Source organism: Strigops habroptila, chromosome 3 (assembly GCF_004027225.2).
Source record: "Strigops habroptila isolate Jane chromosome 3, bStrHab1.2.pri, whole genome shotgun sequence".
NCBI lineage: Eukaryota > Metazoa > Chordata > Aves > Psittaciformes > Psittacidae > Strigops > Strigops habroptila.
Window position 1 is genome coordinate 59,070,233 of NC_044279.2, and position 18,545 is coordinate 59,088,777.

At 41.3% G+C, this 18,545-nt stretch overlaps 1 long non-coding RNA gene across 1 annotated transcript; it reads left to right on the forward strand.

Moving 5' to 3' along the window:
* The first annotated feature begins 1,581 nt into the window (after positions 1-1,581).
* On the forward strand, positions 1,582-18,139 carry LOC115605278. The gene is made up of 3 exons (XR_003990562.1): positions 1,582-1,664; positions 13,904-14,016; positions 17,975-18,139. It is a non-coding gene; the product is annotated as an uncharacterized LOC115605278 (long non-coding RNA).
* The last annotated feature ends 406 nt before the right edge of the window (positions 18,140-18,545 follow it).

The window sequence follows — 18,545 nt, forward strand, 5'->3', positions numbered from 1 at the left end:
TGTTCCCATTGGTATAGATTTCTATATGTTAGTGCCAAAAGTCCAGATGTTTTCTAGGTAAAACTCTGGAGACTGTTCTATTGTGTTTCATTTCTCCTTATTTACAATTCGCTCATCTTGAACTCCAGCCGCTGGTAATAAAAATACATAGACTCTGCAGCTGAGCCAAGTGGACACCATTGTCCTGTTTTTTCAAGTCAGGGATGGGTTGATCCAAGCCTTGAACAGAATCCAAACCACCAAAGTTTTCAAAAAGTTCAGTTCTCCATTTATTGATTTTTTTTAACCCTTCATGCACCAGCAAATAAAGAAATAACTGCTTTGTCTTTCCTTTTTATCCCCACTCTCTTGTAAAAGGTTCAACCCTTCTTCACCATGGCAGCGTTTCCACAACTGCTGTCCCCAGGATTGTCCTTTAACCAAGCCCTTCTGCAAAGACTGGCTCCTGCCTGTTGTTTTCCACTCCATCCCCACTTGGTCATTTCAGAAATCATGCTGGAAGACTTCCGCTCATTGCACAAAAGAGCAACATTCAGTTAAGAGCTCTTACTCTTTTTTTTTCAGCACACCCATGAAGATCAGAGACCTGACACAGACATTGCTGTAACATTAGTCAGCTCTCCCAGCCCTAGTGTCCTAAAGCACAGGTAGCTGCCAGGCTACCATCACCACTGATTTGCCACCTTCACCACTGATTTGCCGTCTTCCCCTGCTTTTGTCCGGAGTAAAAGAAAAAGCAATGCGGAGACAGTGTCTTGCCGCATCCTTGAGCCACTTTGCGCTTCTTAACCTGTTGAGAATACCTCCTTTTCTGCCTTGCAGGTACTTGCACAGTGTTTCAGCCAGACACTTGCAAACCCAAGCTCCACTACGCCTTCCAGGGAGTTGTTCAAGGCCTTTATTAATGAATTAAAATATTGTAAAGGCTGCTGTTTCCTCCCTTTCTCATTTTGTTCTCTATTTAGATTGTAAACACCTTCAGGTTCTCTGGTACATCAGAGAGATCATGGTGCCTGACTTGCACTGAAATCAGTCTGCGGTTACTGGGGAAGTCAGGTCTGTACATGCTGACAAACCCCTGCTTAATGATGTAGAAATAATTAGCCAGCCACTTTGCTGCAGTGGGACTTCAGCTAATATTAAAGAGGTGAAAAGTTTCATTTCCGAGTTGCTGCAGTAACTGGTACATTTTATGTTCCATCTCAGGCATGTTTGATTAAACAGATTTTTACATGAATATACCCACCTACCATATGTATATAAACATAAATAATTCCACAGCAAAATCTGATCATGTTTTCTTAGTGGCTCTGTGATTGACTGATCCTCCAGGGGAAAGACATTGCTGCTTGGAAAATGCTAAACAGCAGGTGAGACCTGCTGAGATCCTCATAAGTGCTGCTCTGCACCCTTTTCACGTCAGGTAGAAGGATGACTGGAAGGAAGTTGTTGCAGCTCTGAAAAGGTGATTTATTTCTCCCCACATGCCCAGGTAAAGTTGCCTAGCTCTGAGTCCAGCCTCTTCCCTGGCCTGTGTTTTCTGTGCTGACATTCAAGGACTGTGCAGTGCTTGAGACCTATAGCTGCAATGCAGCTAACTGGTAACTGAAGCTCTCCGCAAGGCTGGAGGGAATTCTGTCTTGCTCTAGTAAGCAGCTAGAGTGGTAAGTGCCAGCTATGAGATTTTTTAACAATTATTTTATTTTTCTTTGATTTCTTGTTACTTGGGCAAAGCAGACAACAATCTTTTTGCTTTGCGTTACTGCTTGTGAGTTATTTACTTATTTGTGAAGTAATACAAATTATCTATATGGTGTGAAGTTTATAATTTTTGCTCCGTGTATCAGGAGGTCTGACTGTGTTGGTTAACATCCTAATTACCTGAGGAGCCGAATATTTATTGTGAGTAAATCTTTAAAAATGAAACAAATTAAAATGGACCAAATCCAAAATACCAGGTAGAGCACTCTCACAGTGGATCCAAGAACAACACTTAATTTCCAGGTTCCAAACTTGAGTTACACACTGGCATCACAGGTATTATTATCATTAGTTTTAGTTTCAAATGGAGAAACAGAGGTACTGAAAGATAAAATTATTTTCTTAAGGTGCTGCAGTTCAGTGGCAGTGCTAGCAGTTGATCTTCAGTCCTTAAAACCTTGGATGCAATGTGTCCTGAGCTTCAGAGAAATCTGCCTTCAAATGCTATGCCTGAAGCTCATCTCTAGAAATATTTAATGAGCAAAATTTTAATTCAAGTTGCATTAAAATAATTAACAGGGAGAGCATCAAAGCACAGTATCTTCCCAAGCTAGTAGTGTTATACGAAACCTAAATCTCTAGCAAACCAGAGAAAGTGTTATGCTGATCAACCATTTTCAGCAGGGAGAAATTAGTACAAGGCAGCATTAAGAACCGGGAATGATGGCTGCTATTTACTTTTATTTTCCTCTCATTTGGAAACAAGTGCTGTGCCTGTAGCCCACAGCTTTATTCGCTAACACAGAGGCTTCAGCCTGGACTGAAGCCACATGGGTCACAGATTCCTCATCTGAAAGCCTGTGGATCTTCTGTCATGGTGTCCTTTGGGTGCATTACGTAAAGGTTACCGTTCTGGTTACTTTCCATTTCTCTCTCCATTTTTCAACTCGTTCTGGCTCTATTTGTTCACTAGTAGGATGAGCTAAAGAAAGAAAAACATTTTTAATTCTTCAGTATGAAGCTGGGTATGCATGTAGTATCTGTCCTTACAGGTATACATTTATACAGTATGTATCCTTAAAACGTCAGTGTTCGCCAAGCAATTCTATGTATTGGCATCTCAGATGACATAAATAGCCCTCTGAAGTCAACTGAAAGACTCAAAGGCTTTTAGTGATTTCAGCATATTTTTGATTGTGCCATTATTTCCCTGCAGTGAGAAGGCAAAAAAAACCAACCCGTGGTGTCTAAAACGCTGTGTGTATCTTATTGCAAATGCAGTAATCTCGCAGTAGCCTGTTTTTTCCAATGTGATGCTGCCTCAGCCAATCATTTGCACCAGAGAGGAAAAGCTGTGATATATTCCCAAATTCCAGCAGCCACTTATCTGCTCCCTCTGCCCTCCCTGGTGTCTGTCCCTGAAAAAGGCAGAGTTTAAAAAAAAAGGGTTTTTTTTAAAACATTCCTTAAAATGAGAAGAATAACTCAGTGAGAGAAGAGAAAAAGATCAAACATTTCAGTCCTCACAATTCTTAACAGCAGTTGAATCTTTAGTATGAAATACTTGTAACAAATTGTGTAAGATCAGTCTTGTGAAGTAATAACATTTCAAGAGAGGGAAAGATTTTAAGTAATTTCAAAGACAGGTTTGAAGATCCTTGCCTGGACACAAAAAGAGGATAATTCTTGAGAAGTCATTTCAGAAAAAGGCGAAGAGGTTGACTACATTGAATAAGTTATTAGTGTTCAATTATTAATTCAGCTTTGTGTCAGCTTTGAACTATTTATTAGCAATTAATTGATACAGATATTTTATAAAATGTACAAGTAATTTTAATAAGTACTTCTGAATGGTTTTTTTACTGGATGCTAAATGATGGGCACGTGGAAATGTATGCTCAATCTAAATCTGCGACATTGTAATGTATGGGTTAGATTAACAGTGCTCTTCAGAGAAGGAAGACAAGCGCTGGTACGTTGGGTAAAGAACAAATCTTGAACGGCAGTTCATGTGTTACTGGAGAGAACTAATAGCAACCTCTTTCAGAACACAGGAAATTGTGGCATCTCATGTGGTTTTAGTTGTGACCAAAAGAAAGTTCCTGCCCAAGGGTTTTGGCTGTTCAAGCATCTGGGGTCCATAGTAAGAAATAAGCAGAAAGAGGTTGCTATAAATATTAAACAGAGAGAGATTGCCATAATGGAAAGAGTAATTTTCCCCATGCGTCCTGGGGAGAAACAGAACCTGATAAAAGCAAGGAGGACACTGGCTCTCTACAGCATACCTGCCCTACCCTTTCTGTCTCCAAAAAGCAGGAAGAGCCCATGGAGCTGGTGCAAGGAGGCATGTCCATGAAGGGAGAGAGTTGAGGAGCAGTGAGATTTTACAGTCTGATATTCTAGGCTAGAAATCTTCTGCACTGACTGTCAAATTTACACTCAAATTTACAGGACAATGTATTCTGTGACTTAAACTTTATTTCATGAGCTCATTAAGAAATATGATGAAAAAATGTAACAAACAAGGACTCAATCCCCTTTTGCCTAGACTAGTCTGTCACATTAATTCACTTATTCACCATTCAAGTCATAAGATTTCCTAACTTATAACTTGTGACTCTTAATATCATGCACCTATGATCAAAAGAAAAAAATCAGTTACCTAGCCAGTGGTGAGAGTGGTCATCCTTCCTCCTCCATCCTGGTGTAGGCATTTGCTGTATCACATCAGGAAGTATGAAAGCCTCAGCAGTGCAGCTGCTGTTGGATCCGTTTCAAATGCTTTTTGAGTAAGTGAATGTCTTACACCTCCAGATGACTTGGTCTGTACCATTTCCATAAGTTAGTAGATTCTGAGGAAAATGCCAGATAAAGGATGATGGCTGCAATTTGCATGTGATCATGGCTGCACAATGGCCCTTCAACTCTTCCTGACCACTTGTTCTGCCTTACCTGCTGCTTGTGCCTTGACCTAATGACTCTGGTCCCACCATACATCAGGCCTTAGCATGATCTGGGTTATTCAAAATCTAAGCAAGGAGTTAAGTGAACAGTCACAACTTTCTCCGTGGCAGCTACTCCTCAGCACAAAAGCCTGTTGTGGGATTTTCCTGTGTTTTGCGTGGGACCTCATCTGGTCTCCCTCAGGTCAGTGCTCAGAGAAGAGGAGTTGGACCACCCATGAAATCTTCTGGAAATCCCATTCTTTCTGTAATACACATTTGAGCTTGTTCCCATTCCAGGAGAGCAGGAACTTCACTTATTAGTTTTTTGAGGCTCTTTGAAGATAAAGAATGTACTTATTCTGATCTTTTCCACATGCTCCTTTTATTTTCATCACCAAATTTAAAGTCTGATTAATCTTTCAGGAAAAATGTTTTCCAGTTCTGTCAACTTCTCTATCTAAGCTATCTTTCCGTTCAGTTGAGCAGTTTTCACAGGGTTAATGACAGTATTTATACATGCACCAAGTGAAGAATACATATTTAAGCCAAGCAAAAATGCTTTGTAAATGACATTTTTTACTGTTCAGGAAGAGGCCAGTTGAAATTTTACTTTGCCACTCATAAAAGTGCACCAAGATGGTTGCTGAAACATGCATGTCCTCGTACACATGTGCACGCACTCACTAGAGACATAGAAGTTTCTGTTTGAAAACTGCCTCTGATTTTATGTGTCCAGCTTGCATTTAGGTAATACTTTAATATATTGTTAGGTGCTTTACAGCAATGTGCAAAGACACTGTTGTCCTTTTACAGATGAGGATACATGGACACAAGGTCACACGAGTTCCTCAGGAACTGATGTTCCTGCAAATCAGGAACCTGTATCCCACTGACTTCAGTAGAGTTTAGGTTCCTGTGAACCTAAATCACTCCTGAAATCAGTTTCTTGCTTTGATGAATATTGCATTGTTAGTATTACCAAAGTGGTTTTGTTTGTCATCAACACTGTTGGTGGGCATGGGAACATTAAAATTTGCAGGCCTTATTTTGTGTTATATTAAGAACTTGATTTGCACCTGGAAAGAGGAATGAACCAGGTAGCACTGAAACTCACTAGACTTTTCCTCATGCAGATTTTTCTTCATCTCCTTTCCAGTGACTAAATTGAAGCCTCTTTGAAAGTTTCTGCAAACTTCGATAGCTAAATAAGCATGACGTTCCAATGGTATAGATCAGTAGCCTGCAAGCTGTTTCATTTAACCTGAAAGGACTGATAAACGTTTTCTTGGTAAAAGTTATTAAAAGTAATTCAAGATATAGAGCAGAAGCAGAGACGATTCACAGTTCAGTGAATAAGGACTGTACCCAAGTCAGGACGTGTTTTTATTCCTACAGATACCACCCTTGGGGAAGCACATTATTTTCTGTGCCTAACTTGCCTCTCTGCTTTTGTTTGGTTCATGTGTTAGCATGGGAAAAATGTCTGTCACTTGTCTCATACTGTGGATTTCAAAACTGCCTAGTACAATCTCAGCAGGGCTTCTAGGAATAAATGTGACACAAATAATAAGAAGAATGGTTCTCTTCAGAGCAATAATGCACTAGAAGTTTCTCAACTTTTAAAACATGCTTGCCGCAGTGTAACCAAACACAGCACAAAGACATTAACACTGTAATAGCTTTCTACAACACTATAATGTGAATTTTTATTCAATAAGAGAAATAACTAATAAAACATAAACAGCAACATCAGATAGAAGAATACATTTTAGGAGATGGCAGTCCATTTAAACTGTTCTGGGAATCAGGCAAGGAATGGAGGTAGGGATGTACTTCAGTAATGTCAGGCGTCTTGTTCTGTTCTGAAAAGTATGAGTTCTTGTCATGTGTTTATGTCTACAGGAGACCAAGAGAAGTTCCCACTGATCCTGAGAGAAAGTTTTCTTTGTGAATGTTTGTTTCTGAATGATAGTTTGGGATCTCCAGTCAACAGTTTTGGTCAAGATAATGTTGGGTTTTTTTAATTTATTGGTTTTCAAAGGAAAGAGAAGAACAAATGTTGGTTTTTTTCTCAGCACTTTTGTCATTTCTTGACTGGCTTGAGTAACAGGAACACAGAGTCATGACACAATCTGTAGCTTTCCCATTTATTTATTTGTGTATATACATATTTTAATGACTGCTCTATGTAATAGCTTTATCTGCATATCACATTTTAACAATGTTGTTTAAATTTGTGTTTTATTCTGAAAAATAATGTTTCCTTCCTGAGATGTGTGCTTAACCATAAGGCAATTTGTGCTGATGTTGCAACAGGAAACTTGAATAGTATCAGCTGTCATGTTTTCAGTCCAAGCCACAGGTCCTGAGGTCATTCTTGCCTCTCCAAAGCCATAATACACTGAAAACTATGGAGCGACATAAAGTTCTGCCTCCATGACAGAATGGTACATAAAAGATGTACAACTGGTTTGCATCATGAAGCAAGCACCACTCCAGATGCCCAGCCAGTTTTTACTCCCTGCTTGTGAGAATTAGCGCCGAAGTGAGGGTGTCCTCTTCAGGCGGGCAGAAGTGGTCTACAGAAGAGATTTTTAAGTCTGAAGTTAAACAGTGCAGTTCGCTGTTGTGATGAAAACTTCTTTTTGCCCTCTGAGTTTGAAGTATTACCTTTGTGCTCTGGAATACAGAAAATTGAAATATCTTGGAATTTCACCCTTGCTTCTACTCAGATGTATGCATGTAACTTTGTCCTGCCAACCTGAGTATTGAAAACAGTGTTTTCACAACCTGAAAATAGTGGTTTCAGTCTGTCATCAAGCTTGATAGTTTTCAGATCTAAATTTGTTGTTTTAATTTTTTAATATCTGTGGACAAATAAAAACAAAACAGGTCAGATAGCACATGGTGATAGTATGCCAACTCTAAAACACAGAAGTTAAAAGAAGAGTGTTAGTAGTAGAAAATCCACATGCAACCAGGTGTGCACCTGAGCAGCATTGTTAATGATCCTCCTGCACATTACTGTCTCACCCAGCATGGCATGCTGCATTCAGCCCAGGGCTGGCTCTTCATACTGCCTGAAATCGAGCTGGAAGAAAAATGAACCAAATCTTGCAGCTTTTTTCTCCCAAGAGGTGCTTTCAGGACTGCAAGTCCCAGATCATAACCTTCCCAAAGAGCATTTGCAGTCACCGTTCAATCACGACTCAGAACGGGTCTGCCTTTGCATTGATTGTGATGGCTGTGGTTTGTATAGACACCTCCTGGGCTGTCTTTTGCACACAGGAGGCGCAGGTAGTGCTATGGGAGTAGCCTTAGCAGTGGAGCACTCAACATTACTTGCACATCCATCCTGAGAGGATAAATATAGAGACTGAATGGTAAACATATTCTGAAAGCTGCCATTGTACACTGGATCCTGAAGGTACTCCTGCAGCACTTCCCTGATGAAGAAATCCATTGTACTTAGGGGAAAAAAAAATAACGTTAAGATTTCATATCAGTCCCAAATACTTTTCCCCGCTCAAGCCTGGCTGGTTCCTTTCCTTTGTGCTTAAGTTCTCAGCAAAGCGCCTGAGTTGACAGCATTTAACAGGTCTAAATGATGACAGACTGGAAGTGGAACAAGGCATGCCTGAAATAGCAAGATGCTAAAATATCTCTGAAGATACCAACACCAGTGTCAGTCCTTAAACATATGTGTTTCTTGACCAAATTCTGGTCCAGGAGCCTAAGGCTTCATCAGCCCTAAATAAGGCTTATCACTAGTGGGTGTTCAGGCTCCCATCCACCTCCTTCAGCTGTGTACCCTATGCCCCGGGGCAAAGCCCCTGCCTGAGCACAGGACCTAGTGTTATCTGAGACAAGGTGTCACTGAGGGTTGTTAGCTGGGTTTTAAATTGTTTCATAACAATGAGAATTCAAATTAATATATTGTCTTTGATCTCCTGTTGACATAGGTTTTTAAAAAGCTGGTTTGTCCATTCAGTTTCTAATAACACCTTTAAAAGCAGTCCCACCATTGTTACCAAGCTATAATTAAGCAGATAGGAATAGCTCTTTTCTCCCAGTGCTTAATATCACAAGAAAAGATGCCAAAGTTTATAATTCTGAAAACTTGCTCTGTCAAATAGGTGTTTCTTGGTAGTAAGACCACATATGCCCTCTGCTGTCCCTTCAAATTGTGTGAAGACACATTATCAGAATGTTATTGTTATTACTGATATTAATGATTATATGGAAACTATTATAAGGAAATTATAAGGAAAGAGGAGAATTCTGAACCAAAACAACATTCTTTTATTTAGAAATCAGTCTGAACCAAATGTTAGTTTTGTATCTAAACCTTGATTGTTGGGTATTAGGGAATGACACTGAAAGCTCATTGCTGTAAAGTTTAATAACTGAATCAGAATGAAGATATCAGATACTGTTTTTCCTTGCACGTGTTTCCCAAAAGTTTATGCACAGAATGATGCACTCTGGTACAGTATTGCTGTCACATCTCCCTTCAAAGTAGCAGCCCCACCAAGCTCTGCCTCTGCCCTAATGTAAGAATCAACAAAAGCATCATTTTTTTAACGTAATTCAAGCCCCTGAGAATTACCATCGTGTTTTGTGAAAGAGCTGTAGAAACAAAGGATCCTTGCTGAGTATTTGAAGTCCTATTTGTCAGGGAGTACAGAGCCCTGTTTATAGCTGATGAAGGGACCCCGCAGACAAGTTGAAGTTTATATCAGTCTGATCTAACAAGCCCAAGAGCCCAAACCTTTGCATTTGCAGAAGCATGCACACACAGCACAGACCCTTTTCAGCCCTCTGTGGTGTTTCCCTGCATTTTCAGAGAGGAGTTGGCTCTTGCACAGGGCTCGCTGCATGGCTGCCTGCCCCAGGGAAGGTATTGCATTGCAGGGAAGGGTTCAGGTAGCTCCATCTTTGAGTATGCAGGTGGGGTTTCTGGGCTTACACTAGGTGCAGAATTGTATAAGGCAATCCCTTGGGAAAGCTCTGCAGAAATAATGCTTTTTGGATTTTGAGGTTTTGTGCTTCCTAAGCACATAGTCTGATGTGCTTTACAGTTCTGGAAAGTCATTTGCAACAAGATTGTATATGCAGAACTGCATGTCTTTAAAAATCTACAGCAAAACCCTAGACAAATCTCTAAATATAGTGAATGTTACATTTTTTTTCAGTAAACAAACTGCTTGCTCTTCTTATGTGCTGAATTTCCTTGATTTTTCAAAGATGGCTAATCTTGAGAAACTAATTTCTTGGTAGCAAGCAAGCCTTTAACAATCTTGGGTAAACTTCATATGGTGCTTAATTTACTCTAGCAGCACATAATGGAAACAAGGTGTTGACTAGAATGCACTTTTCCAAATTAATTCCTGTCTCCTGACCACGCACACTTTTCTTGACAAAGGTACGTTTCTGAGCACTACTCAAATTGCTCCCTGGTGTTTGAACAAATTGTACTCACAGTATTGGTTTAACCTGTGATGACAGCTGAGTGCATACTCGACACCCTACTTTTAAATTAGAGCCTAATCCAAATCTCATTGGTTTCTGATAACTCTCATTTTGGATGGCACATGAATAACATGGGGAACATGGTGAAATTCTAACAGAACCTAATTTTGGTAACTGGGAGAGGTCACTCAAGAGGCCACCAATTTTCCACGGATGGATGCTAGTCTGACACAGGATGCCACAGAATTGGGTTGAAAAGGTTTTGTTTGAGATATTGTGATTACTTATGGGGACCTTCCCTAACTCTTGGATAGACCCAGAAGTTAATTGCCATGCCTGTCTAGCTAGCTAGTGTGTGATTGTGTGACTACATGCGTGCCTTCATACAGATTATTTCCACTAACACTCTAATTAAAATGCTTCCTAAGTCACTGTTCTCAGTGCCTATATTGGAAATACGCATTGAACGCTCAGCCAAAATTATCCGTTAGAGTGCAATTATCTGTGAGCAGAGCACTGAAACCTGGAATATTTTTGACTAAGAGGTCAATTAGTGCTGGAGGCAAAGGAAGCAGCCAGCCATAGTATGGTCAGAGGGAGTAATCAAGTAAATTGAGCAGTCAGCTGATTAGAAAATAACTAGCGAGAGCAAGATGAATTTTCACCCTGGAAGTGATGAATGTAGACCTGTCTGGAGCACTCAGCTGAAATGAACACTCAATCAGCATTTGATTAACCTGAGCTGCCCCCTAGGTGAAGGCATATAGGTAGGATTTACATACGTATATATATCTCTCTCTCTCTGATAGTCTCATCATATATGATGATCCCAAGAGCTGTCCTATATATAATAAAGCATTAGCAAAAATAGGGAATAATAACAACTCAAAAATATTAACTAAAATTGAGATAACTGTGTGTTTAAGCAAAATATTTTTGTATCAAACAGATGACTCCTTTACCTTGTAACTCATCTGTCCTTAAATTACATTTGTGTTTCAAATCTAAATATCAGAAACTTTTCTATTGTCTAGCAATAAGTCTTAAAGTAAAATAATACTAGGCCTTGAGGTTAATTAAAGTTCACTAGAAATGAACTTTTTACCCTCAGACCTATGCCTTTGTAATTAACATTTAGGATGCAGGGTTAATTACTATTGCCCCCTTTGTTAGTTTGCAATCTAGAATGAAGAAATCAAAAGCTTTGAGTTTGATTTCAAGGGGACCTTTTATTAACAGGAAAACTAACCTGACCCATGAATATTGTGGAATCTCCATTCCAGGTCTGGAAGAAGAGAAAGATAGGTGGGCTTAATGATTTCTTCACTCCCTGGCCTTACTGTTGGTGTCACATCTGCCCCGGAGCCTGGGGACAGTCCTTGCATGGTTGTGGCACTGGGGTGATGCAGTAGCCACAGGTCACTTTCCCCTCTGTGTAGGAGTGGTTGGTTTGGTATCTTCACCAGCTTCAGGTGTGAGCGCTGTGGCTCAGGGGCCTGCAGCTCTGCCCACCCTTCAGCTAAGCAGTGGTGTAGGTGTGGACTGAACTGGAGGATGCTGAGCAGCACAGTCTGGTACCATCATTCTGTTCTGGTATTCAGCTGCAGTCAAGTGACAGGGACAGCATTTCCGCAAAACTGGGGATTTCTTCCAAGCGCTCTAGGCTTGACAGCAGGACCTGGTGGGCACTGTGCTTCCAGCTCTGCCACTGTTCCCACAAGATGTGCAGTGGCCACACAGATGGAGCAGGGCATGCTCTTCTGCACAAATTCCTCCACTTCCTCTGCACAGCACTTTCAAACCCAAACGGAAATGCGTCTGGCTGGTCAAGCGAATGAGTAAGCACGTGCAAGGAGAGGCCTGGCAGGCAGTGGAGCCAGCAGGCTGGAAACTCCTCCAGGTCCCTGCAGCAGATACAGCTGTCGACAGGGCTTGCTTGTCTGAACGTGAGCAGTGAGCCAGCTGGGCCCTGAACCGCTCCTCCCACAGGGAGAGGAGTCTGGCTTGGTGACGGCAACATTTCAGCTGGGCCTTTGCAGACATGCTGTCATTATTTTGCAGAAGGAGCATCAGGAAAACCTCGGGGAAGGAAGAGCTGGAGACATGCTCTTCTAAAGGCGGTCCCAGTTAGTTTCATTTGGTTTACCTCCATGACTCAAAATGTATGAACAATAGTCTATTTGTTTTTTTTAATGAAGTCATAAATGGCATCGCGCCAATCCGAGCAAACGCAACACTTTCTTTACATTAACTGGCTAGATCATCATTCCTCGAAGTGAAAATCATGACTCTCTGTATTTATTTCTTGTCGCTGTTTATATGTGAAGAAGCATTTGTTTAGCATTTGGGATATGTCTTTTAACCCAGACTAGTTCTCTTTGTAAGTGTATTGTGGCATTATTGGATTTTACATTGCAGTTTCCTTTATTAGTACCTCAATCCAGACCAAAGTTGTATTATTTTAGCATGGAGATGGTTGTTCTTTTTTTCCAAAATATTTATATTGCAATGCTTATGCTCCCAAATCTAGTGCAGTGTGGCAGTCACAAGTTTGCTTCTCACATGTATTGATTTGTCAGTGATGAAACCACGTAGATGTTAGTAGACCTACTCATTTCTTTGGAAAGGGCTGTACAAACAAGTCTGATTTAAGATAACAAATCCAGAAATGTTTCAACTGCTATGTACTGTGTGTACATAATTAATATGGAGCCTCTTAATCTTCGAAACCATAGTCTATGTTACTGATGGCACAAATCATCTGGGATGCTACTGTAATAAAATTCTGGAAGGTTTTTCTCATGGTAAAAGGAAAATGATGACACTGGAAGTGTGATTTTCAGCAATGGGGCACTGGCCTGTCCTACTCAAGCTAAGAAGTAGCTCAATTTGTTTGCAAATTACAAGAATATTGCCTTCTACACAGAGACTAAGGAAGGTCAAAACGCCCAGTGAGCAAATGGTTCCTGCATGTCAGATAATACACGGGAGTAATGGTTGTTATGGCTTTCAGGATCCAGTCCATGGCAAAGCTCTGCAGTGTATTTTTTGATTGACACCCATTGCCCACTGTCCCAATTGACCCTGAGATTTATTGGCCATGCCTGGGTGAGGTAGACAGCTTCCCAGCTTGCAGTGTGTCTGGAAGGTTGTGTGGTTATGGGTGGACTCAATGATTTTAAGGGTCTTTTTCAACCTAAATGATTCTATGCTTCTATGTGCTGCACAGAGGCTGCCTCATGCTGCTCTCCCTGCTCAGTAATGCAGAGCAGTAATTTCCCAGGAGCCAAGGAACTTCTTTTCCCAATGCATGTGCTTCCAAGAGCAGTGGTATTAATCTTCTTCAGAAGTGGTCAGTGCATAACTTGTTGAGAGATGTCTACACATTTCTATTGCATGTCCAGTTACTCAGTGCAACACACAGTGCATGTTTGGGTGTGCATTTGAGGAGCTGTACCTGACTCACACTGTCCTGTGGGCAGCGTCTTCCATCATAGTTGCGTAACTGTCCTGTGTGCAGAGATGTCAATTCTCCAACTTTTTCTTGGCTGAGAGTCAAGGCCACTTTTGAAGGATTGCAGTTTACAGGAACACTGTCCTGTTTGGTTCATTAAGTCAATGTTATAGGTAGCCAAACTTACAAAACATGTGAAGTTCCTTTGGCACAATGATCAAAATATGAAGATTTTGTTTTTCAGATCCAAAGTCCATGTTAGGTTAGCTGGTGTGATGATTACAAACTTCAAAAACATTTGCCCTCTGATCTCATGCAATTGTTTTTCTAGGAGGCACAAGATCTTCTTGACAAGAAGGAAGAACTGAAGGGGGTTCAGGAAAAGCATGTCTTCCTGGAAAGTGAAAGCAAGTCAACCAGAGATGTGTCTAGACGAAGAAAAAGGTGAGAGAGTTACTAGAAAAAATCAACTGCTGTTTATTTTATCTCCTCTTTTGGCATACAACTCTTTTAAATCTGTCTTTGAGTGGTCACATTCCAGATTTTTTGAGTTTTACAGTAGGCAAAGAAAGGTCTGTGCCACCAGCCCTCTAATTAGTCCTTTACCTCAGAAAAAAGAATATCAGGTTTGTAAAGGCATCAATGGAAGAGTATTACACCGAAATTTTCTTCTGCTATTGTAATGTTGTGCTAGACACAATTTTGCCTCCCAAGTTCTTAGCAGTTCTTCCTTTCTGGAGAGGCCCATTATTACCCCATCTGATTTCCTAGAGCAGAACATGTTGTTCACATGCTGTTCACTCTTTCGTCCATATCTAGTTCAGAAGTACCTGTGAACCTACGTGGTGAAGCTTGCATTGAAGCCCCGTTTTCTCAAGCTTCCAGCTTGCCCAAGTCCAGCAATTTTAATTCCAGTATTACGTGTACTTTAACTCTTTGCCATGCTCCATTTCCCTTCCCCGCTCAGTTAAACAGGTTTTATTTTGTGGAACCTTTGTTAATATCTGTTCCCTTTGGGGGAAGTAGTTTTGTAAAGCCTAGAAAGGCCCCAACCTGCTCTTAGCTTCTTCCCTCTATTCTTTCACGGAAACTTCCATTCCCCTGCATGCTGAATTACCAGGAATCCTTTGTTTGGGAGACACAGAGACTCCCCAAAGGCAAAGCAGCCTATGTAGTCTTGCCAACCCAACCTCACCCCATCTGTCTGTCAGATACTCCTGACTGAACTCAAGGAGCTCTTTACCTCTCCAAGAAGACTCAGAGTGGGAACCATCACCTGACACTGCTGAAGCTCATACCCAGCCTCCTAACCCAGGCCATCTCACCTTATTTTGTTCCTTGCACATAAAATATTAAAGACAACTGCTTCCTTCTCTTAGAGAAAAGCAAGACCGCCACAAGCACCTGCTGGAAGGGCTGTGTCTGAAAAAGGCAGAGGAAGAACAGTTGTGAGAGAAATTAGTGAAATGACCACGTCAGTTTTCATTCTGCTTTCTCTATCCACTTAACAAGAGCTGTTTGCTCAGGTACCACCTAGCAGTCAGTAGCTGAATTGTGTTGCAGGTTCCTGGAGTAGGCATGAATTTCACTCGTGCAGTTCTCCTCATGCTATTCCCTGTAGTTTGAAACTGCATATGCTTGAAATCTGCAAACCAGAGTGGAAGGAAGGGGATTCACTAACCAGCTGTAGTGCTAAAACCCACAGAATAAAAGGTCGTGTTGAAGGAATGAATAACTTGAAGGAAAATGTAATGGTTGCATATATATCAGTAAACATAAACCCATCTGATCTCTTTGGATTAGAAAGTCTAGAGGAACAAAGAGCAAATTCTCTAAACCTGCTTCAGTGGTCTGATCCCCCTGTCACAAATAGTGTGTTTTACACTGACATAACTTGATTCGATGCAGGAGTGCATGGCCCGCTGAATCTTGCTGACCATTCATTTATTCACAGACATATCTAGGTATCTGTTTGCATAGATGCATAGAATCAGAAAACAGATGTAATGTAGCATAGCATAACATAGTATAATTAACATATTATAAATCTAATTTATGCATTATATAAAGCGAGCCTTAAAGTCTATGCTTTGCTGGAGCCATTCGCTAGCTGATAAACTAAAGACGTCCCTAGCCATTTTAATCAACACAGGCTCATCTTTTACCTTTCTGGCTGGAAACAGCAGAGATTTATGTGGAAAACAAATCTGAGTGGTTTTGGTTGTGATGTGTCATCCCCAGTACTACTGCTGTCATTAGCTGCCTCCTCTAATGCAGGGAGACTTTGGTCCACTCCTCTGATCACAGCATGTAGTGCAGGCATTTGTACTCTAAGCAGTGACAGGGTGGGGTGAACATTTTAAGATCCTCTTGTTCTATCTAGTATGAAGACCACAACCACTTTATCCGTATTTTAGATTTTGTAATGTGTTTTAATGCACAATGCTTGTGGATGACATCCATTGCACAAGCAGGGATTCTGTTTGTTACTAGAATCAGATTGCCAGTCTCTGTGGATGTTTTCTATGAGCTGGCACTTAGTAGAGCCTTGCTCTGGGCTCAGCTGTGCTCTCACTGACACCTGTATAAACCCACAAGTAATTCCACTGAAGTTACTGAAATAGCTCTGGACTCATACGACCGTAGCTGGAAGCAGGAGGTAATTAAGTTCATTTTGTAATTCTCCAACATACAGCAAATGCTCAGCCCTACCCACCCACACAGGCAGCGGCATAGGTACATACATGCAGGTGGAGTTCATAAAATAAACGGCCTGACCAAGTGTATCCGCCCAGATGAAAGCCAGATGCTTGGGAAGGAAACTCTTTTCCTGCCAATGTGGCCTGAAAGCCAGCAGCTTGTATGCTGTCAGTCTCAACTGTGTTGTGATGACCAAAAATAGTGTTCTTGAGAATATTTACAAGGATGAGTACACACACATTTTTTCTTCCTTTGAGGCTTTCAACACATGCTGTTAAGCTTTGAGTTTTCTAATTAAAAGAAGTCCTACATGTGTCAGTACCATATGAGCCGTGGCACTTTTTCTGCTATGCTCTTTCATAGCGTAGATCCAGGGAAGTCCTTAGAGTGCTGGTTGCTCTGTGTGTGCAGGGGGTGCCTCTACATTTACAAGCACATTGTCTTTAATCATGTAAGCTCCTTTAAAAAGTGCATGGTTTAACTTACTTGTCTCTGATAGATAAATGCCTTCATGTTTTCACTGGCTGCATAGGACTCATGGAGCTGCAGTGGCACAGCCCATTAGAGAGGCAATGCAAAGAACTGATGCCTTGAGCAGGACAGAGAAATTATGCTTCAGAGGACAGTAACTCTTGCTTGGGCACCATGCTGTCCTCACAAGACATCAAACTCACACCCTTTTTAGGCTGTTGGAAGAACCCCCACATCTTGTCTCATAAGGCAAGGCTGGATGAGGGACAATACCATGCTTCATCTCCTACCTTCCCTAAACCTCTCCTGCTGTCCTGACTCTGCAGCAGCAGCTCAGTGCCACAGTAAGGAATTTACAAGGTCTCCTGAATGACATAAGATGAACCATGTAATTATTAAAATTCAAGAGAAGGACAAAGACTTTCTTCTGAAAGAATATGGGGAACTCAGCAATTCCTGTGAGATTGTAGTGGAAGATGTTTGCAAACCCAAAGGCCCTGTAGGGTAGCTGCACTGGCAAATTATCAGGAACCTCTCAAACCACTGTCTGGTCATCCTTCTAAGGGAGCAGTCCACAGAGTTGGCATCTAGAAGCATGTCTTGGTTAAAAAAAGTGCAGACAAATCCAAATCCCTTTCGGTGCTCCCAGCAGGATGGATATAAGCCAACTCTAGGCCAAAACCTGATAAGCAATTATATGAGTTAGGATGGGTGCTGTGCTGACTTGGCAAGGTAGCTTCCAGATGCTAACTGACTTAAGTTCATTTGGCTCAGGGAGAAGACACTACTTGCTCAACTCTTGCCTGCTCCTGCCCATGGTGGCATGCAGAAGAGAATTAAGAGTTACAGATTTCAGCCAAAAGCTGTCACAACCTGCCTACAAGAACGCAAAGATCTCATCACAGATATGGACCTGCTCAGATGGCAGGATGTGACAGTCAACCGAGCATGAAGGCACATTAGATAGTACAAGCATATTGCTCAGATCTGAAGATAGGTTTGTTGACTGTATCACGATGCAGTATTGCTCAGTTAGGACTGTGTCCACTTTAAAATGAGGAAGAGGTTGAGAAATCATTCTCCAGGTTAACAGTGATATGACTTGTCCCCATACAAGATCCTGCTCTCATTTTCTTTTTTATTTAGTAGACAAAGAGACCAATGTATGCTTTGGTTTGGTTTTAAAGGTTGTTTACTTGACAAGTTACTGAAGGGTCATTTTTTCATACAGCAGAGACATGATATTCTCCCGGTGGTCTGAGCTATCGGTCGCAGGCTCCATCACTCCAAGCTCCACAGTAGATGGGTCACTGAATTCTTCAATCATGACCTTGGTGGGTTTACCTAATCCTGCCTCTGACAGAAGGACCACAGAGATGCCCAGTCTGGCACAATCTTCTGGCCTAACTCAGGCTTTGCAAAGGAGGTCCATAGGTAAGCCTCTGGAGACTCGACTGCTTTGTCCATACACACACAGTATAAAAATACAACCTTATAGCTTGAGAGGAGGCTTTGGTTATATGCCAGCTATTGGTATGGAACGGCTCACATTCCATTTCACGTCCTACTGTCTGGCTGGGGCTGCTCATGTCTCCAAACATGAGAGTGATAAGTGAGGCCTCAGGTGGTAGAGAATATGCCTGTATTCCCTGGACTAAGTGGTGTTATTTCCTTGTGTTTCACAATGGGTATAGCTGCAGTAGTACTCCATATTGAAAAAGAACTTTTTACTTTCATGCCTTATGTTATAATAGGCTTAGCTTTCCCATGTAGAAAAATCCGCATTTGTGCTCCAAGCAGTA